The 26,937-nt window shown below is 43.4% G+C and overlaps 24 non-coding genes across 24 annotated transcripts; all 24 read left to right on the top strand.

Annotated features, from left to right (window-relative positions):
- The first annotated feature begins 593 nt into the window (after nucleotides 1-593).
- TRNAL-UAG (transfer RNA leucine (anticodon UAG)) lies at nucleotides 594-676 on the top strand. The gene has a single exon. It is a non-coding gene; the product is annotated as a tRNA-Leu (tRNA).
- Nucleotides 677-1,577: 901 nt separating this feature from the next.
- On the top strand, nucleotides 1,578-1,660 carry TRNAL-AAG (transfer RNA leucine (anticodon AAG)). Its single transcript has one exon. It is a non-coding gene; the product is annotated as a tRNA-Leu (tRNA).
- Nucleotides 1,661-2,684: 1,024 nt separating this feature from the next.
- TRNAL-UAG (transfer RNA leucine (anticodon UAG)) lies at nucleotides 2,685-2,767 on the top strand. Its single transcript has one exon. It is a non-coding gene; the product is annotated as a tRNA-Leu (tRNA).
- A 2,008-nt stretch (nucleotides 2,768-4,775) lies between these two features.
- Nucleotides 4,776-4,858, top strand: TRNAL-UAG (transfer RNA leucine (anticodon UAG)). The gene has a single exon. It is a non-coding gene; the product is annotated as a tRNA-Leu (tRNA).
- Nucleotides 4,859-5,490: 632 nt separating this feature from the next.
- On the top strand, nucleotides 5,491-5,573 carry TRNAL-CAG (transfer RNA leucine (anticodon CAG)). Its single transcript has one exon. It is a non-coding gene; the product is annotated as a tRNA-Leu (tRNA).
- A 186-nt stretch (nucleotides 5,574-5,759) lies between these two features.
- On the top strand, nucleotides 5,760-5,842 carry TRNAL-AAG (transfer RNA leucine (anticodon AAG)). Its single transcript has one exon. It is a non-coding gene; the product is annotated as a tRNA-Leu (tRNA).
- A 2,008-nt stretch (nucleotides 5,843-7,850) lies between these two features.
- TRNAL-AAG (transfer RNA leucine (anticodon AAG)) lies at nucleotides 7,851-7,933 on the top strand. Its single transcript has one exon. It is a non-coding gene; the product is annotated as a tRNA-Leu (tRNA).
- A 998-nt stretch (nucleotides 7,934-8,931) lies between these two features.
- On the top strand, nucleotides 8,932-9,014 carry TRNAL-UAG (transfer RNA leucine (anticodon UAG)). Its single transcript has one exon. It is a non-coding gene; the product is annotated as a tRNA-Leu (tRNA).
- A 901-nt stretch (nucleotides 9,015-9,915) lies between these two features.
- TRNAL-AAG (transfer RNA leucine (anticodon AAG)) lies at nucleotides 9,916-9,998 on the top strand. The gene has a single exon. It is a non-coding gene; the product is annotated as a tRNA-Leu (tRNA).
- A 1,024-nt stretch (nucleotides 9,999-11,022) lies between these two features.
- TRNAL-UAG (transfer RNA leucine (anticodon UAG)) lies at nucleotides 11,023-11,105 on the top strand. The gene has a single exon. It is a non-coding gene; the product is annotated as a tRNA-Leu (tRNA).
- A 2,008-nt stretch (nucleotides 11,106-13,113) lies between these two features.
- Nucleotides 13,114-13,196, top strand: TRNAL-UAG (transfer RNA leucine (anticodon UAG)). Its single transcript has one exon. It is a non-coding gene; the product is annotated as a tRNA-Leu (tRNA).
- A 632-nt stretch (nucleotides 13,197-13,828) lies between these two features.
- On the top strand, nucleotides 13,829-13,911 carry TRNAL-CAG (transfer RNA leucine (anticodon CAG)). The gene has a single exon. It is a non-coding gene; the product is annotated as a tRNA-Leu (tRNA).
- Nucleotides 13,912-14,097: 186 nt separating this feature from the next.
- TRNAL-AAG (transfer RNA leucine (anticodon AAG)) lies at nucleotides 14,098-14,180 on the top strand. The gene has a single exon. It is a non-coding gene; the product is annotated as a tRNA-Leu (tRNA).
- A 2,008-nt stretch (nucleotides 14,181-16,188) lies between these two features.
- On the top strand, nucleotides 16,189-16,271 carry TRNAL-AAG (transfer RNA leucine (anticodon AAG)). Its single transcript has one exon. It is a non-coding gene; the product is annotated as a tRNA-Leu (tRNA).
- A 1,018-nt stretch (nucleotides 16,272-17,289) lies between these two features.
- TRNAL-UAG (transfer RNA leucine (anticodon UAG)) lies at nucleotides 17,290-17,372 on the top strand. The gene has a single exon. It is a non-coding gene; the product is annotated as a tRNA-Leu (tRNA).
- Nucleotides 17,373-18,004: 632 nt separating this feature from the next.
- TRNAL-CAG (transfer RNA leucine (anticodon CAG)) lies at nucleotides 18,005-18,087 on the top strand. The gene has a single exon. It is a non-coding gene; the product is annotated as a tRNA-Leu (tRNA).
- A 186-nt stretch (nucleotides 18,088-18,273) lies between these two features.
- Nucleotides 18,274-18,356, top strand: TRNAL-AAG (transfer RNA leucine (anticodon AAG)). The gene has a single exon. It is a non-coding gene; the product is annotated as a tRNA-Leu (tRNA).
- A 1,024-nt stretch (nucleotides 18,357-19,380) lies between these two features.
- Nucleotides 19,381-19,463, top strand: TRNAL-UAG (transfer RNA leucine (anticodon UAG)). The gene has a single exon. It is a non-coding gene; the product is annotated as a tRNA-Leu (tRNA).
- Nucleotides 19,464-21,452: 1,989 nt separating this feature from the next.
- TRNAL-UAG (transfer RNA leucine (anticodon UAG)) lies at nucleotides 21,453-21,535 on the top strand. The gene has a single exon. It is a non-coding gene; the product is annotated as a tRNA-Leu (tRNA).
- Nucleotides 21,536-22,436: 901 nt separating this feature from the next.
- TRNAL-AAG (transfer RNA leucine (anticodon AAG)) lies at nucleotides 22,437-22,519 on the top strand. The gene has a single exon. It is a non-coding gene; the product is annotated as a tRNA-Leu (tRNA).
- Nucleotides 22,520-23,543: 1,024 nt separating this feature from the next.
- Nucleotides 23,544-23,626, top strand: TRNAL-UAG (transfer RNA leucine (anticodon UAG)). Its single transcript has one exon. It is a non-coding gene; the product is annotated as a tRNA-Leu (tRNA).
- A 632-nt stretch (nucleotides 23,627-24,258) lies between these two features.
- TRNAL-CAG (transfer RNA leucine (anticodon CAG)) lies at nucleotides 24,259-24,341 on the top strand. Its single transcript has one exon. It is a non-coding gene; the product is annotated as a tRNA-Leu (tRNA).
- A 186-nt stretch (nucleotides 24,342-24,527) lies between these two features.
- Nucleotides 24,528-24,610, top strand: TRNAL-AAG (transfer RNA leucine (anticodon AAG)). The gene has a single exon. It is a non-coding gene; the product is annotated as a tRNA-Leu (tRNA).
- A 1,024-nt stretch (nucleotides 24,611-25,634) lies between these two features.
- On the top strand, nucleotides 25,635-25,717 carry TRNAL-UAG (transfer RNA leucine (anticodon UAG)). Its single transcript has one exon. It is a non-coding gene; the product is annotated as a tRNA-Leu (tRNA).
- Nucleotides 25,718-26,937: the final 1,220 nt, after the last annotated feature.

Here is a 26,937-nt window from a genome sequence, read left to right as displayed (position 1 = left end):
GAACGGCAGGGAGGCATAGAAGAGTAGTCTAGTAGTGAAGGAGACCTGCTTTTCCCTGCTCTTGACCTCCCGCCCATCCCCAAACAACCACAAACATACCTTCTGTGCAAAGTTGGAATGCAGAATTTCACGCCTCAGCAAGTGAGGGTGAGTCCCAGGCCAGGGGCTAAAGAGCAAAAGAGTGCCTGTGCTCAGACTTTCCCTGCTAGGGATAGTTTATCTGGAACAAGGCCTACTCTCTTGTATCCAGCAAGGATCTGCAAGGTACATTGGCAGCATACATTTGCATAAACTGCCCCACCTATTGATTCCTACTTCCTGTGCTGTAGTTGTTTGTGTAGAGAGAGAGGTCGCAGGCAAGGAAATGTTGTGAGTCGGATACAGGACCCTAAATAGCTGGTGAGAGGTATGTGGTGTTCTAAAAGCATGAAAACTGTATACCTGTGAAATAAAGTGCTTTCGTATGTGTTCTTCTGTGTTTATTGTCCTGTGCATAAAGTTGCACCTTGTGTTTGAAGGTTTAAATTATTTCAGGCTTGCATGGAGGTAGACGTTTCTGAGTAACTTTTATTCATTTCTTAAAAGCCTATACTGTCAGGATGGCCGAGAGGTTTATGGCGCTGTGTTTAGGCCACAGTCTCCTTTGGAGGCGTGGGTTCGAATCCCACTTCTGACATGCCTTTTGGAGATTTAATCTCCTTTATCAGGTTAACATCTGATGGAAGTTGCATCTGTTGGTCTTCACCTGGCACGTTATTCCGTTCTCCTCTTGTCAAGAGAGATGGGGTTTCTCATATATTTAGGTTCTATAACGTCTTGCTGACAAAGCGCAATCCTTACCAAATGAGCATAGGACCCATGTAAGAGGTCATCTGGAAGAGTCATGCTCTTGTATGCCCTGCCCACACGGGCCCAGCAAATTTGGAAGAATGCCTTGCATCTGGTAGACAACTGGACTCCAGCACACTTACAGCAATTTCCTCAGGGCTTTGATCAGGGGCTGCTTAAATTTGCATACTCCACCCTATGTTGTGACTTTGAGATCCCTTGTTGAAATTGCTTTAGCCAGCCAAGAGGTGGCTATTGTCTCAATTTCAAAGCAGCTTTGAGCCGTTCAAGTGGCTGGTGAATAGCACTTTCTCTTTGTTCGCCTCAAAGTTCTAAAGAGTTCTCCATAGGTCCTGCTCTGTACAGATTGTTCAAAGATCTGTTGGAAGTGCATATAATAGGATAAATAAATTGAGGGCATTCCTTTTCAGTACCTCACCTGCATGGCTGTCTGGCCTCTGGAAGATGCTGGGAAAGCAAGTCAGGATGGCCGAGTGGTCTAAGGCGCTGCCTTCAGGTTGCAGTCTCCTCTGGAGGCGGGGGTTCAAATCCCACTTCTGACAGTCCTGTGTTTACTCTAATTTTTTTCTTGAGAAATATGATCATTTCCCTCGCAGTGGCTTATAGGATTGTCTTCTTGGAAGAGTGCAGTGAGTTTTTTTCTTGCTCTAGCCACTATTGGCCTAAGCTCTGTGCATTTTTTGGTTCCTAATATCTTTCTCACCCTTTAGATGAAAAAGCAGCATGGGGTCAGGATGGCCGAGTGGTCTAAGGCGCTGCGTTAAGGCCGCAGTCTCTCCTGGAGGCGTGGGTTCGAATCCCACTTCTGACAAAACTTGAATTCCATTTTCTCTCTCAGTTCCTTTAGAATCTCAGCTAAAAATTGGCAATGTAAATAATATCTGAATAAGTACCAAACTTCAGTTTCAACTGCAAATGCATTTGCCCTATTCTATCTTTAACGTTAATGTAATATTCTTCTAGCACTCGTGGTGTTTTATATTTCTTTTGTGGGGTACTTTAAAAATCTTTTTTATGAAAGAAATGGGTTACATTAAGTCTTGTGAAGTTTTAGGTTTCCAATAAGGAGGTTTTAAATTTTATGTCACGTCATTTTCAGATGCTTCATTCAAGAGATGTTTCCACTATAGAATGCAGAGCAAGGGCAAAAATACAAGTGATAGAGCGAGTGAGTGAGAAGGAGTGTTGTGGAAGGAGAGAATGAAACAAAGACAGAGTGAGTGAATGGCAGGGAGGCATAGAAGAGGAGTCTAGTAGTGAAGAAGACCTGCTTTTCCCTGCTCTTGACCTCCTACCCATCCCCAAACAACCACAAACATACCTTCTGTGCAAAGTTGGTATGCAGAATGTCACGCCTCAGCAAGTGAGGGTGAGTCCCAGGCCAGGGGCTAAAGAGCAAAAGAGTGCCTGTGCTCAGACTTTCCCTGCTAGGGATAGTTTATCTGGAACAAGGTCTACTCTCTTGTATCCAGCAAGGATCTAGAAATCCTGCATGAATCTGCAAGGCACATTGGCAGCATAAATTTGCATAAACTGGCCCACCTATTGCCTTCCTACTTCCTGTGCTGTAGTTGTTTGTGTAGAGAGAGAGGTCGCAGGCAAGGAAATTTTGTGAGTCGGATACAGGACCCTAAATAGCTGGTGAGAGGTATGTGGTGTTCTAAAAGCATGAAAACTGTATACCTGTGAAATAAAGTGCTTTCGTATGTGTTCTTCTGTGTTTATTGTCCTGTGCATAAAGTTGCACCTTGTGTTTGAAGGTTTAAATTATTTCAGGCTTGCATGGAGGTAGACGTTTCTGAGTAACTTTTATTCATTTCTTAAAAGCCTAAACTGTCAGGATGGCCGAGAGGTCTAAGGTGCTGTGTTTAGGCCACAGTCTCCTTTGGAGGCGTGGGTTCGAATCCCACTTCTGACATGCCTTTTGGAGATTTAATCTCCTTTATCAGGTTAACATCTGATGGAAGTTGCATCTGTTGGTCTTCACCTGGCACGTTATTCCGTTCTCCTCTTGTCAAGAGAGATGGGGTTTCTCATATATTTAGGTTCTATAACGTCTTGCTGATAAAGCGCAATCCTTACCAAATGAGCATAGGACCCATGTAAGAGGTCATCTGGAAGAGTCATGCTCTTGTATGCCCTGGCCAGACGGGCCCTGCAAATTTGGAAGAATGCCATTCATCTGGTAGACAACTGGACTCCAGCACACTTACAGCAATTTCCTCAGGGCTTTGATCAGGGGCTGCTTAAATTTGCATACTCCACCCTATGTTGTGACTTTGAGATCCCTTGTTGAAATTGCTTTAGCCAGCCAAGAGGTGGCTATTGTCTCAATTTCAAAGCAGCTTTGAGCCGTTCAAGTGGCTGGTGAATAGCACTTTCTCTTTGTTCGCGTCAAAGTTCTAAAGAGTTCTCCATAGGTCCTGCTCTGTACAGATTGTTCAAAGATCTGTTGGAAGTGCATATAATAGGATAAATAAATTGAGGGCATTCCTTTTCACTACCTCACCTGCATGGCTGTCTGGCCTCTGGAAGATGTTGGGAAAGGAAGTCAGGATGGCCGGGTGGTCTAAGGCGCTGCGTTCAGGTCGCAGTCTCCTCTGGAGGCGTGGGTTCAAATCCCACTTCTGATAGTCCTGTGTTTACTCTACTTTTTTTCTTGAGAAATATGATCATTTCCCTCGCAGTGCCTTATAGGATTGTCTTCTTGGAAGAGTGCAGTGAGTTTTTTTCTTGCTCTAGCCACTATTGGCCTAAGCTATGTGCATTTTTTGGTTCCTCATATCTTTCTCACCCTTTAGATGAAAAAGCAGCATGGGGTCAGGATGGCCGAGTGGTCTAAGGCGCTGAGTTAAGGCCGCAGTCTCTCCTGGAGGCGTGGGTTAGAATCCCACTTCTGACAAAACTTGAATTCCATTTTCTCTCTCAGTTCCTTTAGAATCTCAGCTAAAAATTGGCAATGTAAATAATATCTGAATAAGTACCAAACTTCAGTTTCAACTGCAAATGCATTTGCCCTATTCTATCTTTAACGTTAATGTTATATTCTTCTAGCACTCGTGGTGTTTTATATTTGTTTTGTGGGGTACTTTAAAAATCTTTTTTATGAAAGAAATGGGTTACATTAAGTCTTGTGATGTTTTAGGTTTCCAATAAGGAGGTTTTAAATTTTATGTCACGTCATTTTCAGATGCTTCATTCAAGAGATGTTTCCACTATAGAATGCAGAGCAAGGGCAAAAATACAAGTGATAGAGCGAGTGAGTGAGAAGGAGTGTTGTGGAAGGAGAGAATGAAACAAAGACAGAGTGAGTGAATGGCAGGGAGGCATAGAAGAGGAGTCTAGTAGTGAAGGAGACCTGCTTTTCCCTGCTCTTGACCTCCCACCCATCCCCAAACAACCACAAACATACCTTCTGTGCAAAGTTGGTATGCAGAATTTCACGCCTCAGCAAGTGAGGGTGAGTCCCAGGCCAGGGGCTAAAGAGCAAAAGAGTGCCTGTGCTCAGACTTTCCCTGCTAGGGATAGTTTATCTGGAACAAGGCCTACTCTCTTGTATCCAGCAAGGATCTAGAAATCCTGCATGAATCTGCAAGGCACATTGGCAGCATAAATTTGCATAAACTGCCCCACCTATTGCCTTCCTACTTCCTGTGCTGTAGTTGTTTGTGTAGAGAGAGAGGTCGCAGGCAAGGAAATGTTGTGAGTCGGATACAGGACCCTAAATAGCTGGTGAGAGGTATGTGGTGTTCTAAAAGCATGAAAACTGTATACCTGTGAAATAAAGTGCCTTCGTATGTGTTCTTCTGTGTTTATTGTCCTGTGCATAAAGTTGCACCTTGTGTTTGAAGGTTTAAATTATTTCAGGCTTGCATGGAGGTAGACGTTTCTGAGTAACTTTTATTCATTTCTTAAAACCCTATACTGTCAGGATGGCCGAGAGGTCTAAGGCGCTGTGTTTAGGCCACCGTCTCCTTTGGAGGCGTGGGTTCGAATCCCACTTCTGACATGCCTTTTGGAGATTTAATCTCCTTTATCAGGTTAACATCTGATGGAAGTTGCATCTGTTGGTCTTCACTTCGCACGTTATTCCGTTCTCCTCTTGTCAAGAGAGATGGGGTTTCTCATATATTTAGGTTCTATAACGTCTTGCTGACAAAGCGCAATCCTTACCAAATGAGCATAGGACCCATGTAAGAGGTCATCTGGAATAGTCATGCTCTTGTATGCCCTGGCCAGACGGGCCCTGCAAATTTGGAAGAATGCCATGCATCTGGTAGACAACTGGACTCCAGCACACTTACAGCAATTTCCTTAGGGCTTTGATCAGGGGCTGCTTAAATTTAGATACTCCACCCTATGTTGTGACTTTGAGATCCCTTGTTGAAATTGCTTTAGCCAGCCAAGAGGTGGCTATTGTCTCAATTTCAAAGCAGCTTTGAGCCGTTCAAGTGGCTGGTGAATAGCACTTTCTCTTTGTTCGCCTCAAAGTTCTAAAGAGTTCTCCATAGGTCCTGCTCTGTACAGATTGTTCAAAGATCTGTTGGAAGTGCATATAATAGGATAAATAAATTGAGGGCATTCCTTTTCAGTACCTCACCTGCATGGCTGTCTGGCCTCTGGAAGATGCTGGGAAAGCAAGTCAGGATGGCCGAGTGGTCTAAGGCGCTGCGTTCAGGTCGCAGTCTCCTCTGGAGGCGTGGGTTCAAATCCCACTTCTGACAGTCCTGTGTTTATTCTAATTTTTTTCTTGAGAAATATGATCATTTCCCTCGCAGTGGCTTATAGGATTGTCTTCTTGGAAGAGTGCAGTGAGTTTTTTTCTTGCTCTAGCCACTATTGGCCTAAGCTCTGAGCATTTTTTGGTTCCTAATATCTTTCTCACCCTTTAGATGAAAAAGCAGCATGGGGTCAGGATGGCCGAGTGGTCTAAGGCACTGCGTTAAGGCCGCAGTCTCTCCTGGAGGCGTGGGTTCGAATCCCACTTCTGACAAAACTTGAATTCCATTTTCTCTCTCAGTTCCTTTAGAATCTCAGCTAAAAATTGGCAATGTAAATAATATCTGAATAAGTACCAAACTTCAGTTTCAACTGCAAATGCATTTGCCCTATTCTATCTTTAACGTTAATGTAATATTCTTCTAGCACTCGTGGTGTTTTATATTTGTTTTGTGGGGTACTTTAAAAATCTTTTTTATGAAAGAAATGGGTTACATTAAGTCTTGTGATGTTTTAGGTTTCCAATAAGGAGGTTTTAAATTTTATGTCACGTCATTTTCAGATGCTTCATTCAAGAGATGTTTCCACTATAGAATGCAGAGCAAGGGCAAAAATACAAGTGATAGAGCGAGTGAGTGAGAAGGAGTGTTGTGGAAGGAGAGAATGAAACAAAGACAGAGTGAGTGAATGGCAGACAGGCATAGAAGAGGAGTCTAGTAGTGAAGGAGACCTGCTTTTCCCTGCTCTTGACCTCCCACCCATCCCCAAACAACCACAAACATACCTTCTGTGCAAAGTTGGTATGCAGAATTTCACGCCTCAGCAAGTGAGGGTGAGTCCCAGGCCAGGGGCTAAAGAGCAAAAGAGTGCCTGTGCTCAGACTTTCCCTGCTAGGGATAGTTTATCTGGAACAAGGCCTACTCTCTTGTATCCAGCAAGGATCTAGAAATCCTGCATGAATCTGCAAGGCACATTGGCAGCATAAATTTGCATAAACTGCCCCACCTATTGCCTTCCTACTTCCTGTGCTGTAGTTGTTTGTGTAGAGAGAGAGGTCGCAGGCAAGGAAATGTTGTGAGTCGGATACAGGACCCTAAATAGCTGGTGAGAGGTATGTGGTGTTCTAAAAGCATGAAAACTGTATACCTGTGAAATAAAGTGCCTTCGTATGTGTTCTTCTGTGTTTATTGTCCTGTGCATAAAGTTGCACCTTGTGTTTGAAGGTTTAAATTATTTCAGGCTTGCATGGAGGTAGACGTTTCTGAGTAACTTTTATTCATTTCTTAAAAGCCTATACTGTCAGGATGGCCGAGAGTTCTAAGGCGCTGTGTTTAGGCCACAGTCTCCTTTGGAGGCGTGGGTTCGAATCCCACTTCTGACATGCCTTTTGGAGATTTAATCTCCTTTATCAGGTTAACATCTGATGGAAGTTGCATCTGTTGGTCTTCACTTGGCACGTTATTCCGTTCTCCTCTTGTCAAGAGAGATGGGGTTTCTCATATATTTAGGTTCTATAACGTCTTGCTGACAAAGCGCAATCCTTACCAAATGAGCATAGGACCCATGTAAGAGGTCATCTGGAATAGTCATGCTCTTGTATGCCCTGGCCAGACGGGCCCTGCAAATTTGGAAGAATGCCATGCATCTGGTAGACAACTGGACTCCAGCACACTTACAGCAATTTCCTTAGGGCTTTGATCAGGGGCTGCTTAAATTTAGATACTCCACCCTATGTTGTGACTTTGAGATCCCTTGTTGAAATTGCTTTAGCCAGCCAAGAGGTGGCTATTGTCTCAATTTCAAAGCAGCTTTGAGCCGTTCAAGTGGCTGGTGAATAGCACTTTCTCTTTGTTCGCCTCAAAGTTCTAAAGAGTTCTCCATAGGTCCTGCTCTGTACAGATTGTTCAAAGATCTGTTGGAAGTGCATATAATAGGATAAATAAATTGAGGGCATTCCTTTTCAGTACCTCACCTGCATGGCTGTCTGGCCTCTGGAAGATACTGGGAAAGCAAGTCAGGATGGCCGAGTGGTCTAAGGCGCTGCGTTCAGGTCGCAGTCTCCTCTGGAGGCGTTGGTTCAAATCCCACTTCTGACAGTCCTGTGTTTACTCTAATTTTTTTCTTGAGAAATATGATCATTTCCCTCGCAGTGGCTTATAGGATTGTCTTCTTGGAAGAGTGCAGTGAGTTTTTTTCTTGCTCTAGCCACTATTGCCCTCAGCTCTGTGGATTTTTTGGTTCCTAATATCTTTCTCACCCTTTAGATGCAAAAGCAGCATGGGGTCAGGATGGCCGAGTGGTCTAAGGCGCTGCGTTAAGGCCGCAGTCTCTCCTGGAGGCGTGGGTTCGAATCCCACTTCTGACAAAACTTGAATTCCATTTTCTCTCTCAGTTCCTTTAGAATCTCAGCTAAAAATTGGCAATGTAAATAATATCTGAATAAGTACCAAACTTCAGTTTCAAATGCATTTGCCCTATTCTATCTTTAACGTTAATGTAATATTCTTCTAGCACTCGTGGTGTTTTATATTTGTATTGTGGGGTACTTTAAAAATCTTTTTTATGAAAGAAATGGGTTACATTAAGTCTTGTGATGTTTTAGGTTTCCAATAAGGAGGTTTTAAATTTTATGTCACGTCATTTTCAGATGCTTCATTCAAGAGATGTTTCCACTATAGAATGCAGAGCAAGGGCAAAAATACAAGTGATAGAGCGAGTGAGTGAGAAGGAGTGTTGTGGAAGGAGAGAATGAAACAAAGACAGAGTGAGTGAACGGCAGGGAGGCATAGAAGAGTAGTCTAGTAGTGAAGGAGACCTGCTTTTCCCTGCTCTTGACCTCCCGCCCATCCCCAAACAACCACAAACATACCTTCTGTGCAAAGTTGGAATGCAGAATTTCACGCCTCAGCAAGTGAGGGTGAGTCCCAGGCCAGGGGCTAAAGAGCAAAAGAGTGCCTGTGCTCAGACTTTCCCTGCTAGGGATAGTTTATCTGGAACAAGGCCTACTCTCTTGTATCCAGCAAGGATCTGCAAGGTACATTGGCAGCATACATTTGCATAAACTGCCCCACCTATTGATTCCTACTTCCTGTGCTGTAGTTGTTTGTGTAGAGAGAGAGGTCGCAGGCAAGGAAATGTTGTGAGTCGGATACAGGACCCTAAATAGCTGGTGAGAGGTATGTGGTGTTCTAAAAGCATGAAAACTGTATACCTGTGAAATAAAGTGCTTTCGTATGTGTTCTTCTGTGTTTATTGTCCTGTGCATAAAGTTGCACCTTGTGTTTGAAGGTTTAAATTATTTCAGGCTTGCATGGAGGTAGACGTTTCTGAGTAACTTTTATTCATTTCTTAAAAGCCTATACTGTCAGGATGGCCGAGAGGTTTATGGCGCTGTGTTTAGGCCACAGTCTCCTTTGGAGGCGTGGGTTCGAATCCCACTTCTGACATGCCTTTTGGAGATTTAATCTCCTTTATCAGGTTAACATCTGATGGAAGTTGCATCTGTTGGTCTTCACCTGGCACGTTATTCCGTTCTCCTCTTGTCAAGAGAGATGGGGTTTCTCATATATTTAGGTTCTATAACGTCTTGCTGACAAAGCGCAATCCTTACCAAATGAGCATAGGACCCATGTAAGAGGTCATCTGGAAGAGTCATGCTCTTGTATGCCCTGCCCACACGGGCCCAGCAAATTTGGAAGAATGCCTTGCATCTGGTAGACAACTGGACTCCAGCACACTTACAGCAATTTCCTCAGGGCTTTGATCAGGGGCTGCTTAAATTTGCATACTCCACCCTATGTTGTGACTTTGAGATCCCTTGTTGAAATTGCTTTAGCCAGCCAAGAGGTGGCTATTGTCTCAATTTCAAAGCAGCTTTGAGCCGTTCAAGTGGCTGGTGAATAGCACTTTCTCTTTGTTCGCCTCAAAGTTCTAAAGAGTTCTCCATAGGTCCTGCTCTGTACAGATTGTTCAAAGATCTGTTGGAAGTGCATATAATAGGATAAATAAATTGAGGGCATTCCTTTTCAGTACCTCACCTGCATGGCTGTCTGGCCTCTGGAAGATGCTGGGAAAGCAAGTCAGGATGGCCGAGTGGTCTAAGGCGCTGCCTTCAGGTTGCAGTCTCCTCTGGAGGCGGGGGTTCAAATCCCACTTCTGACAGTCCTGTGTTTACTCTAATTTTTTTCTTGAGAAATATGATCATTTCCCTCGCAGTGGCTTATAGGATTGTCTTCTTGGAAGAGTGCAGTGAGTTTTTTTCTTGCTCTAGCCACTATTGGCCTAAGCTCTGTGCATTTTTTGGTTCCTAATATCTTTCTCACCCTTTAGATGAAAAAGCAGCATGGGGTCAGGATGGCCGAGTGGTCTAAGGCGCTGCGTTAAGGCCGCAGTCTCTCCTGGAGGCGTGGGTTCGAATCCCACTTCTGACAAAACTTGAATTCCATTTTCTCTCTCAGTTCCTTTAGAATCTCAGCTAAAAATTGGCAATGTAAATAATATCTGAATAAGTACCAAACTTCAGTTTCAACTGCAAATGCATTTGCCCTATTCTATCTTTAACGTTAATGTAATATTCTTCTAGCACTCGTGGTGTTTTATATTTCTTTTGTGGGGTACTTTAAAAATCTTTTTTATGAAAGAAATGGGTTACATTAAGTCTTGTGAAGTTTTAGGTTTCCAATAAGGAGGTTTTAAATTTTATGTCACGTCATTTTCAGATGCTTCATTCAAGAGATGTTTCCACTATAGAATGCAGAGCAAGGGCAAAAATACAAGTGATAGAGCGAGTGAGTGAGAAGGAGTGTTGTGGAAGGAGAGAATGAAACAAAGACAGAGTGAGTGAATGGCAGGGAGGCATAGAAGAGGAGTCTAGTAGTGAAGAAGACCTGCTTTTCCCTGCTCTTGACCTCCTACCCATCCCCAAACAACCACAAACATACCTTCTGTGCAAAGTTGGTATGCAGAATGTCACGCCTCAGCAAGTGAGGGTGAGTCCCAGGCCAGGGGCTAAAGAGCAAAAGAGTGCCTGTGCTCAGACTTTCCCTGCTAGGGATAGTTTATCTGGAACAAGGTCTACTCTCTTGTATCCAGCAAGGATCTAGAAATCCTGCATGAATCTGCAAGGCACATTGGCAGCATAAATTTGCATAAACTGGCCCACCTATTGCCTTCCTACTTCCTGTGCTGTAGTTGTTTGTGTAGAGAGAGAGGTCGCAGGCAAGGAAATTTTGTGAGTCGGATACAGGACCCTAAATAGCTGGTGAGAGGTATGTGGTGTTCTAAAAGCATGAAAACTGTATACCTGTGAAATAAAGTGCTTTCGTATGTGTTCTTCTGTGTTTATTGTCCTGTGCATAAAGTTGCACCTTGTGTTTGAAGGTTTAAATTATTTCAGGCTTGCATGGAGGTAGACGTTTCTGAGTAACTTTTATTCATTTCTTAAAAGCCTAAACTGTCAGGATGGCCGAGAGGTCTAAGGTGCTGTGTTTAGGCCACAGTCTCCTTTGGAGGCGTGGGTTCGAATCCCACTTCTGACATGCCTTTTGGAGATTTAATCTCCTTTATCAGGTTAACATCTGATGGAAGTTGCATCTGTTGGTCTTCACCTGGCACGTTATTCCGTTCTCCTCTTGTCAAGAGAGATGGGGTTTCTCATATATTTAGGTTCTATAACGTCTTGCTGATAAAGCGCAATCCTTACCAAATGAGCATAGGACCCATGTAAGAGGTCATCTGGAAGAGTCATGCTCTTGTATGCCCTGGCCAGACGGGCCCTGCAAATTTGGAAGAATGCCATTCATCTGGTAGACAACTGGACTCCAGCACACTTACAGCAATTTCCTCAGGGCTTTGATCAGGGGCTGCTTAAATTTGCATACTCCACCCTATGTTGTGACTTTGAGATCCCTTGTTGAAATTGCTTTAGCCAGCCAAGAGGTGGCTATTGTCTCAATTTCAAAGCAGCTTTGAGCCGTTCAAGTGGCTGGTGAATAGCACTTTCTCTTTGTTCGCGTCAAAGTTCTAAAGAGTTCTCCATAGGTCCTGCTCTGTACAGATTGTTCAAAGATCTGTTGGAAGTGCATATAATAGGATAAATAAATTGAGGGCATTCCTTTTCACTACCTCACCTGCATGGCTGTCTGGCCTCTGGAAGATGTTGGGAAAGGAAGTCAGGATGGCCGGGTGGTCTAAGGCGCTGCGTTCAGGTCGCAGTCTCCTCTGGAGGCGTGGGTTCAAATCCCACTTCTGATAGTCCTGTGTTTACTCTACTTTTTTTCTTGAGAAATATGATCATTTCCCTCGCAGTGCCTTATAGGATTGTCTTCTTGGAAGAGTGCAGTGAGTTTTTTTCTTGCTCTAGCCACTATTGGCCTAAGCTATGTGCATTTTTTGGTTCCTCATATCTTTCTCACCCTTTAGATGAAAAAGCAGCATGGGGTCAGGATGGCCGAGTGGTCTAAGGCGCTGAGTTAAGGCCGCAGTCTCTCCTGGAGGCGTGGGTTAGAATCCCACTTCTGACAAAACTTGAATTCCATTTTCTCTCTCAGTTCCTTTAGAATCTCAGCTAAAAATTGGCAATGTAAATAATATCTGAATAAGTACCAAACTTCAGTTTCAACTGCAAATGCATTTGCCCTATTCTATCTTTAACGTTAATGTTATATTCTTCTAGCACTCGTGGTGTTTTATATTTGTTTTGTGGGGTACTTTAAAAATCTTTTTTATGAAAGAAATGGGTTACATTAAGTCTTGTGATGTTTTAGGTTTCCAATAAGGAGGTTTTAAATTTTATGTCACGTCATTTTCAGATGCTTCATTCAAGAGATGTTTCCACTATAGAATGCAGAGCAAGGGCAAAAATACAAGTGATAGAGCGAGTGAGTGAGAAGGAGTGTTGTGGAAGGAGAGAATGAAACAAAGACAGAGTGAGTGAATGGCAGGGAGGCATAGAAGAGGAGTCTAGTAGTGAAGGAGACCTGCTTTTCCCTGCTCTTGACCTCCCACCCATCCCCAAACAACCACAAACATACCTTCTGTGCAAAGTTGGTATGCAGAATTTCACGCCTCAGCAAGTGAGGGTGAGTCCCAGGCCAGGGGCTAAAGAGCAAAAGAGTGCCTGTGCTCAGACTTTCCCTGCTAGGGATAGTTTATCTGGAACAAGGCCTACTCTCTTGTATCCAGCAAGGATCTAGAAATCCTGCATGAATCTGCAAGGCACATTGGCAGCATAAATTTGCATAAACTGCCCCACCTATTGCCTTCCTACTTCCTGTGCTGTAGTTGTTTGTGTAGAGAGAGAGGTCGCAGGCAAGGAAATGTTGTGAGTCGGATACAGGACCCTAAATAGCTGGTGAGAGGTATGTGGTGTTCTAAAAGCATGAAAACTGTATACCTGTGAAATAAAGTGCCTTCGTATGTGTTCTTCTGTGTTTATTGTCCTGTGCATAAAGTTGCACCTTGTGTTTGAAGGTTTAAATTATTTCAGGCTTGCATGGAGGTAGACGTTTCTGAGTAACTTTTATTCATTTCTTAAAACCCTATACTGTCAGGATGGCCGAGAGGTCTAAGGCGCTGTGTTTAGGCCACCGTCTCCTTTGGAGGCGTGGGTTCGAATCCCACTTCTGACATGCCTTTTGGAGATTTAATCTCCTTTATCAGGTTAACATCTGATGGAAGTTGCATCTGTTGGTCTTCACTTCGCACGTTATTCCGTTCTCCTCTTGTCAAGAGAGATGGGGTTTCTCATATATTTAGGTTCTATAACGTCTTGCTGACAAAGCGCAATCCTTACCAAATGAGCATAGGACCCATGTAAGAGGTCATCTGGAATAGTCATGCTCTTGTATGCCCTGGCCAGACGGGCCCTGCAAATTTGGAAGAATGCCATGCATCTGGTAGACAACTGGACTCCAGCACACTTACAGCAATTTCCTTAGGGCTTTGATCAGGGGCTGCTTAAATTTAGATACTCCACCCTATGTTGTGACTTTGAGATCCCTTGTTGAAATTGCTTTAGCCAGCCAAGAGGTGGCTATTGTCTCAATTTCAAAGCAGCTTTGAGCCGTTCAAGTGGCTGGTGAATAGCACTTTCTCTTTGTTCGCCTCAAAGTTCTAAAGAGTTCTCCATAGGTCCTGCTCTGTACAGATTGTTCAAAGATCTGTTGGAAGTGCATATAATAGGATAAATAAATTGAGGGCATTCCTTTTCAGTACCTCACCTGCATGGCTGTCTGGCCTCTGGAAGATGCTGGGAAAGCAAGTCAGGATGGCCGAGTGGTCTAAGGCGCTGCGTTCAGGTCGCAGTCTCCTCTGGAGGCGTGGGTTCAAATCCCACTTCTGACAGTCCTGTGTTTATTCTAATTTTTTTCTTGAGAAATATGATCATTTCCCTCGCAGTGGCTTATAGGATTGTCTTCTTGGAAGAGTGCAGTGAGTTTTTTTCTTGCTCTAGCCACTATTGGCCTAAGCTCTGAGCATTTTTTGGTTCCTAATATCTTTCTCACCCTTTAGATGAAAAAGCAGCATGGGGTCAGGATGGCCGAGTGGTCTAAGGCACTGCGTTAAGGCCGCAGTCTCTCCTGGAGGCGTGGGTTCGAATCCCACTTCTGACAAAACTTGAATTCCATTTTCTCTCTCAGTTCCTTTAGAATCTCAGCTAAAAATTGGCAATGTAAATAATATCTGAATAAGTACCAAACTTCAGTTTCAACTGCAAATGCATTTGCCCTATTCTATCTTTAACGTTAATGTAATATTCTTCTAGCACTCGTGGTGTTTTATATTTGTTTTGTGGGGTACTTTAAAAATCTTTTTTATGAAAGAAATGGGTTACATTAAGTCTTGTGATGTTTTAGGTTTCCAATAAGGAGGTTTTAAATTTTATGTCACGTCATTTTCAGATGCTTCATTCAAGAGATGTTTCCACTATAGAATGCAGAGCAAGGGCAAAAATACAAGTGATAGAGCGAGTGAGTGAGAAGGAGTGTTGTGGAAGGAGAGAATGAAACAAAGACAGAGTGAGTGAATGGCAGACAGGCATAGAAGAGGAGTCTAGTAGTGAAGGAGACCTGCTTTTCCCTGCTCTTGACCTCCCACCCATCCCCAAACAACCACAAACATACCTTCTGTGCAAAGTTGGTATGCAGAATTTCACGCCTCAGCAAGTGAGGGTGAGTCCCAGGCCAGGGGCTAAAGAGCAAAAGAGTGCCTGTGCTCAGACTTTCCCTGCTAGGGATAGTTTATCTGGAACAAGGCCTACTCTCTTGTATCCAGCAAGGATCTAGAAATCCTGCATGAATCTGCAAGGCACATTGGCAGCATAAATTTGCATAAACTGCCCCACCTATTGCCTTCCTACTTCCTGTGCTGTAGTTGTTTGTGTAGAGAGAGAGGTCGCAGGCAAGGAAATGTTGTGAGTCGGATACAGGACCCTAAATAGCTGGTGAGAGGTATGTGGTGTTCTAAAAGCATGAAAACTGTATACCTGTGAAATAAAGTGCCTTCGTATGTGTTCTTCTGTGTTTATTGTCCTGTGCATAAAGTTGCACCTTGTGTTTGAAGGTTTAAATTATTTCAGGCTTGCATGGAGGTAGACGTTTCTGAGTAACTTTTATTCATTTCTTAAAAGCCTATACTGTCAGGATGGCCGAGAGTTCTAAGGCGCTGTGTTTAGGCCACAGTCTCCTTTGGAGGCGTGGGTTCGAATCCCACTTCTGACATGCCTTTTGGAGATTTAATCTCCTTTATCAGGTTAACATCTGATGGAAGTTGCATCTGTTGGTCTTCACTTGGCACGTTATTCCGTTCTCCTCTTGTCAAGAGAGATGGGGTTTCTCATATATTTAGGTTCTATAACGTCTTGCTGACAAAGCGCAATCCTTACCAAATGAGCATAGGACCCATGTAAGAGGTCATCTGGAATAGTCATGCTCTTGTATGCCCTGGCCAGACGGGCCCTGCAAATTTGGAAGAATGCCATGCATCTGGTAGACAACTGGACTCCAGCACACTTACAGCAATTTCCTTAGGGCTTTGATCAGGGGCTGCTTAAATTTAGATACTCCACCCTATGTTGTGACTTTGAGATCCCTTGTTGAAATTGCTTTAGCCAGCCAAGAGGTGGCTATTGTCTCAATTTCAAAGCAGCTTTGAGCCGTTCAAGTGGCTGGTGAATAGCACTTTCTCTTTGTTCGCCTCAAAGTTCTAAAGAGTTCTCCATAGGTCCTGCTCTGTACAGATTGTTCAAAGATCTGTTGGAAGTGCATATAATAGGATAAATAAATTGAGGGCATTCCTTTTCAGTACCTCACCTGCATGGCTGTCTGGCCTCTGGAAGATACTGGGAAAGCAAGTCAGGATGGCCGAGTGGTCTAAGGCGCTGCGTTCAGGTCGCAGTCTCCTCTGGAGGCGTTGGTTCAAATCCCACTTCTGACAGTCCTGTGTTTACTCTAATTTTTTTCTTGAGAAATATGATCATTTCCCTCGCAGTGGCTTATAGGATTGTCTTCTTGGAAGAGTGCAGTGAGTTTTTTTCTTGCTCTAGCCACTATTGCCCTCAGCTCTGTGGATTTTTTGGTTCCTAATATCTTTCTCACCCTTTAGATGCAAAAGCAGCATGGGGTCAGGATGGCCGAGTGGTCTAAGGCGCTGCGTTAAGGCCGCAGTCTCTCCTGGAGGCGTGGGTTCGAATCCCACTTCTGACAAAACTTGAATTCCATTTTCTCTCTCAGTTCCTTTAGAATCTCAGCTAAAAATTGGCAATGTAAATAATATCTGAATAAGTACCAAACTTCAGTTTCAAATGCATTTGCCCTATTCTATCTTTAACGTTAATGTAATATTCTTCTAGCACTCGTGGTGTTTTATATTTGTTTTGTGGGGTACTTTAAAAATCTTTTTTATGAAAGAAATGGGTTACATTAAGTCTTGTGATGTTTTAGGTTTCCAATAAGGAGGTTTTAAATTTTATGTCACGTCATTTTCAGATGCTTCATTCAAGAGATGTTTCCACTATAGAATGCAGAGCAAGGGCAAAAATACAAGTGATAGAGCGAGTGAGTGAGAAGGAGTGTTGTGGAAGGAGAGAATGAAACAAAGACAGAGTGAGTGAACGGCAGGGAGGCATAGAAGAGTAGTCTAGTAGTGAAGGAGACCTGCTTTTCCCTGCTCTTGACCTCCCACCCATCCCCAAACAACCACAAACATACCTTCTGTGCAAAGTTGGTATGCAGAATTTCACGCCTCAGCAAGTGAGGGTAAGTCCCAGGCCAGGGGCTAAAGAGCAAAAGAGTGCCTATGCTCAGACTTTCCCTGCTAGGGATAGTTTATCTGGAACAAGGCCTACTCTCTTGTATCCAGCAAGGATCTAGAAATCCTGCATGAATCTGCAAGGCACATTGGCAGCATAAATTTGCATAAACTGCCCCACCTATTGCCTTCCTACTTCCTGTGCTGTAGTTGTTTGTGTAGAGAGAGAGGTCGCAGGCAAGGAAATGTTGTGAGTCGGATACAGGACCCTAAATAGCTGGTGAGAGGTATGTGGTGTTCTAAAAGCATGAAAACTGTATACCTGTGAAATAAAGTGCTTTCGTATGTGTTCTTCTGTGTTTATTGTCCTGTGCATAAAGGTGCACCTTGTGTTTGAAGGTTTAAATTTTTTCAGGCATGCATTGAGGTAGACGTTTCTGAGTAACTTTTATTCATTTCTTAAAAGCATATACTGTCAGGATGGCCGAGAGGTCTAAGGCGCTGTGTTTAGGCCACAGTCTCCTTTGGAGGCGTGGGTTCGAATCCCACTTCTGACATGCCTTTTGGAGATTTAATCTCCTTTATCAGGTTAACATCTGATGGAAGTTGCATCTGTTGGTCTTCACTTGGCACGTTATTCCGTTCTCCTCTTGTCAAGAGAGATGGGGTTTCTCATATATTTAGGTTCTATAACGTCTTGCTGACAAAGCGCAATCCTTACCAAATGAGCATAGGACCCATGTAAGAGGTCATCTGGAAGAGTCATGCTCTTGTATGCCCTGGCCAGACGGGCCCAGCAAATTTGGAAGAATGCCATTCATCTGGTAGACAACTGGACTCCAGCACACTTACAGCAATTTCCTCAGGGCTTTGATCAGGGGCTGCTTAAATTTGCATACTCCACCCTATGTTGTGACTTTGAGATCCCTTGTTGAAATTGCTTTAGCCAGCCAAGAGGTGGCTATTGTCTCAATTTCAAAGCAGCTTTGAGCCGTTCAAGTGGCTGGTGAATAGCACTTTCTCTTTGTTCGCCTCAAAGTTCTAAAGAGTTCTCCATAGGTCCTGCTCTGTACAGATTGTTCAAAGATCTGTTGGAAGTGCATATAATAGGATAAATAAATTGAGGGCATTCCTTTTCAGTACCTCACCTGCATGGCTGTCTGGCCTCTGGAATATGCTGGGAAAGCAAGTCAGGATGGCCGAGTGGTCTAAGGCGCTGCGTTCAGGTCGCAGTCTCCTCTGGAGGCGTGGGTTCAAATCCCACTTCTGACAGTCCTGTGTTTACTCTAATTTTTTTCTTGAGAAATATGATCATTTCCCTCGCAGTGGCTTATAGGATTGTCTTCTTGGAAGAGTGCAGTGAGTTTTTTTCTTGCTCTAGCCACTATTGGCCTAAGCTCTGTGCATTTTTTGGTTCCTAATATCTTTCTCACCCTTTAGATGAAAAAGCAGCATGGGGTCAGGATGGCTGAGTGGTCTAAGGCGCTGCGTTAAGGCCGCAGTCTCTCCTGGAGGCGTGGGTTCGAATCCCACTTCTGACAAAACTTGAATTCCATTTTCTCTCTCAGTTCCTTTAGAATCTCAGCTAAAAATTGGCAATGTAAATAATATCTGAATAAGTACCAAACTTCAGTTTCAACTGCAAATGCATTTGCCCTATTCTATCTTTAACGTTAATGTAATATTCTTCTAGCACTCGTGGTGTTTTATATTTCTTTTGTGGGGTACTTTAAAAATCTTTTTTATGAAAGAAATGGGTTACATTAAGTCTTGTGATGTTTTAGGTTTCCAATAAGGAGGTTTTAAATTTTATGTCACGTCATTTTCAGATGCTTCATTCAAGAGATGTTTCCACTATAGAATGCAGAGCAAGGGCAAAAATACAAGTGATAGAGCGAGTGAGTGAGAAGGAGTGTTGTGGAAGGAGAGAATGAAACAAAGACAGAGTGAGTGAACGGCAGGGAGGCATAGAAGAGTAGTCTAGTAGTGAAGGAGACCTGCTTTTCCCTGCTCTTGACCTCCCACCCATCCCCAAACAACCACAAACATACCTTCTGTGCAAAGTTGGTATGCAGAATTTCACGCCTCAGCAAGTGAGGGTGAGTCCCAGGCCAGGGGCTAAAGAGCAAAAGAGTGCCTGTGCTCAGACTTTCCCTGCTAGGGATAGTTTATCTGGAACAAGGCCTACTCTCTTGTATCCAGCAAGGATCTAGAAATCCTGCATGAATCTGCAAGGCACATTGGCAGCATAAATTTGCATAAACTGCCCCACCTATTGCCTTCCTACTTCCTGTGCTGTAGTTGTTTGTGTAGAGAGAGAGGTCGCAGGCAAGGAAATGTTGTGAGTCGGATACAGGACCCTAAATAGCTGGTGAGAGGTATGTGGTGTTCTAAAAGCATGAAAACTGTATACCTGTGAAATAAAGTGCTTTCGTATGTGTTCTTCTGTGTTTATTGTCCTGTGCATAAAGTTGCACCTTGTGTTTGAAGGTTTAAATTATTTCAGGCTTGCATGGAGGTAGACGTTTCTGAGTAACTTTTATTCATTTCTTAAAAGCCTATACTGTCAGGATGGCCGAGAGGTCTAAGGCGCTGTGTTTAGGCCACAGTCTCCTTTGGAGGCGTGGGTTCGAATCCCACTTCTGATATGCCTTTTGGAGATTTAATCTCCTTTATCAGGTTAACATCTGATGGAAGTTGCATCTGTTGGTCTTCACTTGGCACGTTATTCCGTTCTCCTCTTGTCAAGAGAGATGGGGTTTCTCATATATTTAGGTTCTATGACGTCTTGCTGACAAAGCGCAATCCTTACCAAATGAGCATAGGACCCATGTAAGAGGTCATCTGGAAGAGTCATGCTCTTGTATGCCCTGGCCAGACTGGCCCTGCAAATTTGGAAGAATGCCATGCATCTGGTAGACAACTGGACTCCAGCACACTTACAGCAATTTCCTTAGGGCTTTGATCAGGGGCTGCTTAAATTTGCATACTCCACCCTATGTTGTGACTTTGAGATCCCTTGTTGAAATTGCTTTAGCCAGCCAAGAGGTGGCTATTGTCTCAATTTCAAAGCAGCTTTGAGCCGTTCAAGTGGCTGGTGAATAGCACTTTCTCTTTGTTCGCCTCAAAGTTCTAAAGAGTTCTCCATAGGTCCTGCTCTGTACAGATTGTTCAAAGATCTGTTGGAAGTGCATATGCTAGGATAAATAAATTGAGGGCATTTCTTTTCAGTACCTCACCTGCATGGCTGTCTGGCCTCTGGAAGATGCTGGGAAAGCAAGTCAGGATGGCAGAGTGGTCTAAGGCGCTGCGTTCAGGTCGCAGTCTCCTCTGGAGGCGTGGGTTCAAATCCCACTTCTGACAGTCCTGTGTTTACTCTAATTATTTTCTTGAGAAATATGATCATTTCCCTCGCAGTGGCTTATAGGATTGTCTTCTTGGAAGAGTGCAGTGAGTTTTTTTCTTGCTCTAGCCACTATTGGCTTAAGCTCTGTGCATTTTTTGGTTCCTAATATCTTTCTCACCCTTTAGATGAAAAAGCAGCATGGGGTCAGGATGGCCGAGTGGTCTAAGGAACTGCGTTAAGGCCGCAGTCTCTCCTGGAGGCGTGGGTTCAAATCCCACTTCTGACAAAACTTGAATTCTATTTTCTCTCTCAGTTCCTTTAGAATCTCAGCTAAAAATTGGCAATGTAAATAATATCTGAATAAGTACCAAACTTCAGTTTCAACTGCAAATGCATTTGCCCTATTCTATCTTTAACGTTAATGTAATATTCTTCTAGCACTCGTGGTGTTTTATATTTGTTTTGTGGGGTACTTTAAAAATCTTTTTTATGAAAGAAATGGGTTATATTAAGTCTTGTGATGTTTTAGGTTTCCAATAAGGAGGTTTTAAATTTTATGTCACGTCATTTTCAGATGCTTCATTCAAGAGATGTTTCCACTATAGAATGCAGAGCAAGGGCAAAAATACAAGTGATAGAGCGAGTGAGTGAGAAGGAGTGTTGTGGAAGGAGAGAATGAAACAAAGACAGAGTGAGTGAATGGCAGGGAGGCATAGAAGAGGAGTCTAGTAGTGAAGGAGACCTGCTTTTCCCTGCTCTTGACCTCCCACCCATCACCAAACAACCACAAACATACCTTCTGTGCAAAGTTGGTATGCAGAATTTCATGCCTCAGCAAGTGAGGGTGAGTCCCAGGCCAGGGGCTAAAGAGCAAAAGAGTGCCTGTGCTCAGACTTTCCCTGCTAGGGATAGTTTATCTGGAACAAGGCCTACTCTCTTGTATCCAGCAAGGATCTGCAAGGTACATTGGCAGCATACATTTGCATAAACTGCCCCACCTATTGCCTTCCTACTTCCTGTGCTGTAGTTGTTTGTGTAGAGAGAGAGGTCACAGGCAAGGAAATGTTGTGAGTCGGATACAGGACCCTAAATAGCTGGTGAGAGGTATGTGGTGTTCTAAAAGCATGAAAACTGTATACCTGTGAAATAAAGTGCTTTCGTATGCGTTCTTCTGTGTTTATTGTCCTGTGCATAAAGTTGCACCTTGTGTTTGAAGGTTTAAATTATTTCAGGCTTGCATGGAGGTAGACGTTTCTGAGTAACTTTTATTCATTTCTTAAAAGCCTATACTGTCAGGATGGCCGAGAGGTTTATGGCGCTGTGTTTAGGCCACAGTCTCCTTTGGAGGTGTGGGTTCGAATCCCACTTCTGACATGCCTTTTGGAGATTTAATCTCCTTTATCAGGTTAACATCTGATGGAAGTTGCATCTGTTGGTCTTCACCTGGCACGTTATTCCGTTCTCCTCTTGTCAAGAGAGATGGGGTTTCTCATATATTTAGGTTCTATAACGTCTTGCTGACAAAGCGCAATCCTTACCAAATGAGCATAGGACCCATGTAAGAGGTCATCTGGAAGAGTCATGCTCTTGTATGCCCTGCCCAGACGGGCCCTGCAAATTTGGAAGAATGCCTTGCATCTGGTAGACAACTGGACTCCAGCACACTTACAGCAATTTCCTCAGGGCTTTGATCAGGGGCTGCTTAAATTTGCATACTCCACCCTATGTTGTGACTTTGAGATCCCTTGTTGAAATTGCTTTAGCCAGCCAAGAGGTGGCTATTGTCTCAATTTCAAAGCAGCTTTGAGCCGTTCAAGTGGCTGGTGAATAGCACTTTCTCTTTGTTCGCCTCAAAGTTCTAAAGAGTTCTCCATAGGTCCTGCTCTGTACAGATTGTTCAAAGATCTGTTGGAAGTGCATATAATAGGATAAATAAATTGAGGGCATTCCTTTTCAGTACCTCACCTGCATGGCTGTCTGGCCTCTGGAAGATGCTGGGAAAGCAAGTCAGGATGGCCGAGTGGTCTAAGGCGCTGCCTTCAGGTTGCAGTCTCCTCTGGAGGCAGGGGTTCAAATCCCACTTCTGACAGTCCTGTGTTTACTCTAATTTTTTTCTTGAGAAATATGATCATTTCCCTCGCAGTGGCTTATAGGATTGTCTTCTTGGAAGAGTGCAGTGAGTTTTTTTCTTGCTCTAGCCACTATTGGCCTAAGCTCTGTGCATTTTTTGGTTCCTAATATCTTTCTCACCCTTTAGATGAAAAAGCAGCATGGGGTCAGGATGGCCAAGTGGTCTAAGGCTCTGCGTTAAGGCCGCAGTCTCTCCTGGAGGCGTGGGTTCGAATCCCACTTCTGACAAAACTTGAATTCCATTTTCTCTCTCAGTTCCTTTAGAATCTCAGCTAAAAATTGGCAATGTAAATAATATCTGAATAAGTACCAAACTTCAGTTTCAACTGCAAATGCATTTGCCCTATTCTATCTTTAACGTTAATGTAATATTCTTCTAGCACTCGTGGTGTTTTATATTTCTTTTGTGGGGTACTTTAAAAATCTTTTTTATGAAAGAAATGGGTTACATTAAGTCTTGTGAAGTTTTAGGTTTCCAATAAGGAGGTTTTAAATTTTATGTCACGTCATTTTCAGATGCTTCATTCAAGAGATGTTTCCACTATAGAATGCAGAGCAAGGGCAAAAATACAAGTGATAGAGCGAGTGAGTGAGAAGGAGTGTTGTGGAAGGAGAGAATGAAACAAAGACAGAGTGAGTGAATGGCAGGGAGGCATAGAAGAGGAGTCTAGTAGTGAAGAAGACCTGCTTTTCCCTGCTCTTGACCTCCTACCCATCCCCAAACAACCACAAACATACCTTCTGTGCAAAGTTGGTATGCAGAATTTCACGCCTCAGCAAGTGAGGGTGAGTCCCAGGCCAGGGGCTAAAGAGCAAAAGAGTGCCTGTGCTCAGACTTTCCCTGCTAGGGATAGTTTATCTCGAACAAGGCCTACTCTCTTGTATCCAGCAAGGATCTAGAAATCCTGCATGAATCTGCAAGGCACATTGGCAGCATAAATTTGCATAAACTGCCCCACCTATTGCCTTCCTACTTCCTGTGCTGTAGTTGTTTGTGTAGAGAGAGAGGTCGCAGGCAAGGAAATGTTGTGAGTCGGATACAGGACCCTAAATAGCTGGTGAGAGGTATGTGGTGTTCTAAAAGCATGAAAACTGTATACCTGTGAAATAAAGTGCTTTCGTATGTGTTCTTCTGTGTTTATTGTCCTGTGCATAAAGTTGCACCTTGTGTTTGAAGGGTTAAATTATTTCAGGCTTGCATGGAGGTAGACGTTTCTGAGTAACTTTTATTCATTTCTTAAAAGCCTAAACTGTCAGGATGGCCGAGAGGTCTAAGGTGCTGTGTTTAGGCCACAGTCTCCTTTGGAGGCGTGGGTTCGAATCCCACTTCTGACATGCCTTTTGGAGATTTAATCTCCTTTATCAGGTTAACATCTGATGGAAGTTGCATCTGTTGGTCTTCACCTGGCACGTTATTCCGTTCTCCTCTTGTCAAGAGAGATGGGGTTTCTCATATATTTAGGTTCTATAACGTCTTGCTGACAAAGCGCAATCCTTACCAAATGAGCATAGGACCCATGTAAGAGGTCATCTGGAAGAGTCATGCTCTTGTATGCCCTGGCCAGACGGGCCCTGCAAATTTGGAAGAATGCCATTCATCTGGTAGACAACTGGACTCCAGCACACTTACAGCAATTTCCTCAGGGCTTTGATCAGGGGCTGCTTAAATTTGCATACTCCACCCTATGTTGTGACTTTGAGATCCCTTGTTGAAATTGCTTTAGCCAGCCAAGAGGTGGCTATTGTCTCAATTTCAAAGCAGCTTTGAGCCGTTCAAGTGGCTGGTGAATAGCACTTTCTCTTTGTTCGCTTCAAAGTTCTAAAGAGTTCTCCATAGGTCCTGCTCTGTACAGATTGTTCAAAGATCTGTTGGAAGTGCATATAATAGGATAAATAAATTGAGGGCATTCCTTTTCAGTACCTCACCTGCATGGCTGTCTGGCCTCTGGAAGATGCTGGGAAAGCAAGTCAGGATGGCCGAGTGGTCTAAGGCGCTGCGTTCAGGTCGCAGTCTCCTCTGGAGGCGTGGGTTCAAATCCCACTTCTGACAGTCCTGTGTTTACTCTAATTTTTTTCTTGAGAAATATGATCATTTCCCTCGCAGTGGCTTATAGGATTGTCTTCTTGGAAGAGTGCAGTGAGTTTTTTTCTTGCTCTAGCCACTATTGGCCTAAGCTCTGTGCATTTTTTGGTTCCTAATATCTTTCTCACCCTTTAGATGAAAAAGCAGCATGGGGTCAGGATGGCTGAGTGGTCTAAGGCGCTGCGTTAAGGCCGCAGTCTCTCCTGGAGGCGTGGGTTCGAATCCCACTTCTGACAAAACTTGAATTCCATTTTCTCTCTCAGTTCCTTTAGAATCTCAGCTAAAAATTGGCAATGTAAATAATATCTGAATAAGTACCAAACTTCAGTTTCAACTGCAAATGCATTTGCCCTATTCTATCTTTAACGTTAATGTAATATTCTTCTAGCACTCGTGGTGTTTTATATTTCTTTTGTGGGGTACTTTAAAAATCTTTTTTATGAAAGAAATGGGTTACATTAAGTCTTGTGATGTTTTAGGTTTCCAATAAGGAGGTTTTAAATTTTATGTCACGTCATTTTCAGATGCTTCATTCAAGAGATGTTTCCACTATAGAATGCAGAGCAAGGGCAAAAATACAAGTGATAGAGCGAGTGAGTGAGAAGGAGTGTTGTGGAAGGAGAGAATGAAACAAAGACAGAGTGAGTGAACGGCAGGGAGGCATAGAAGAGTAGTCTAGTAGTGAAGGAGACCTGCTTTTCCCTGCTCTTGACCTCCCACCCATCCCCAAACAACCACAAACATACCTTCTGTGCAAAGTTGGTATGCAGAATTTCACGCCTCAGCAAGTGAGGGTGAGTCCCAGGCCAGGGGCTAAAGAGCAAAAGAGTGCCTGTGCTCAGACTTTCCCTGCTAGGGATAGTTTATCTGGAACAAGGCCTACTCTCTTGTATCCAGCAAGGATCTAGAAATCCTGCATGAATCTGCAAGGCACATTGGCAGCATAAATTTGCATAAACTGCCCCACCTATTGCCTTCCTACTTCCTGTGCTGTAGTTGTTTGTGTAGAGAGAGAGGTCGCAGGCAAGGAAATGTTGTGAGTCGGATACAGGACCCTAAATAGCTGGTGAGAGGTATGTGGTGTTCTAAAAGCATGAAAACTGTATACCTGTGAAATAAAGTGCTTTCGTATGTGTTCTTCTGTGTTTATTGTCCTGTGCATAAAGTTGCACCTTGTGTTTGAAGGTTTAAATTATTTCAGGCTTGCATGGAGGTAGACGTTTCTGAGTAACTTTTATTCATTTCTTAAAAGCCTATACTGTCAGGATGGCCGAGAGGTCTAAGGCGCTGTGTTTAGGCCACAGTCTCCTTTGGAGGCGTGGGTTCGAATCCCACTTCTGATATGCCTTTTGGAGATTTAATCTCCTTTATCAGGTTAACATCTGATGGAAGTTGCATCTGTTGGTCTTCACTTGGCACGTTATTCCGTTCTCCTCTTGTCAAGAGAGATGGGGTTTCTCATATATTTAGGTTCTATGACGTCTTGCTGACAAAGCGCAATCCTTACCAAATGAGCATAGGACCCATGTAAGAGGTCATCTGGAAGAGTCATGCTCTTGTATGCCCTGGCCAGACTGGCCCTGCAAATTTGGAAGAATGCCATGCATCTGGTAGACAACTGGACTCCAGCACACTTACAGCAATTTCCTTAGGGCTTTGATCAGGGGCTGCTTAAATTTGCATACTCCACCCTATGTTGTGACTTTGAGATCCCTTGTTGAAATTGCTTTAGCCAGCCAAGAGGTGGCTATTGTCTCAATTTCAAAGCAGCTTTGAGCCGTTCAAGTGGCTGGTGAATAGCACTTTCTCTTTGTTCGCCTCAAAGTTCTAAAGAGTTCTCCATAGGTCCTGCTCTGTACAGATTGTTCAAAGATCTGTTGGAAGTGCATATGCTAGGATAAATAAATTGAGGGCATTTCTTTTCAGTACCTCACCTGCATGGCTGTCTGGCCTCTGGAAGATGCTGGGAAAGCAAGTCAGGATGGCAGAGTGGTCTAAGGCGCTGCGTTCAGGTCGCAGTCTCCTCTGGAGGCGTGGGTTCAAATCCCACTTCTGACAGTCCTGTGTTTACTCTAATTATTTTCTTGAGAAATATGATCATTTCCCTCGCAGTGGCTTATAGGATTGTCTTCTTGGAAGAGTGCAGTGAGTTTTTTTCTTGCTCTAGCCACTATTGGCTTAAGCTCTGTGCATTTTTTGGTTCCTAATATCTTTCTCACCCTTTAGATGAAAAAGCAGCATGGGGTCAGGATGGCCGAGTGGTCTAAGGAACTGCGTTAAGGCCGCAGTCTCTCCTGGAGGCGTGGGTTCAAATCCCACTTCTGACAAAACTTGAATTCTATTTTCTCTCTCAGTTCCTTTAGAATCTCAGCTAAAAATTGGCAATGTAAATAATATCTGAATAAGTACCAAACTTCAGTTTCAACTGCAAATGCATTTGCCCTATTCTATCTTTAACGTTAATGTAATATTCTTCTAGCACTCGTGGTGTTTTATATTTGTTTTGTGGGGTACTTTAAAAATCTTTTTTATGAAAGAAATGGGTTATATTAAGTCTTGTGAT

Source organism: Triturus cristatus, chromosome 6 (genome assembly GCF_964204655.1).
Source record: "Triturus cristatus chromosome 6, aTriCri1.1, whole genome shotgun sequence".
In the NCBI taxonomy this organism is placed as follows: Eukaryota; Metazoa; Chordata; class Amphibia; order Caudata; family Salamandridae; genus Triturus; species Triturus cristatus.
This window is presented reverse-complemented; position numbering and strand designations above follow the sequence as displayed.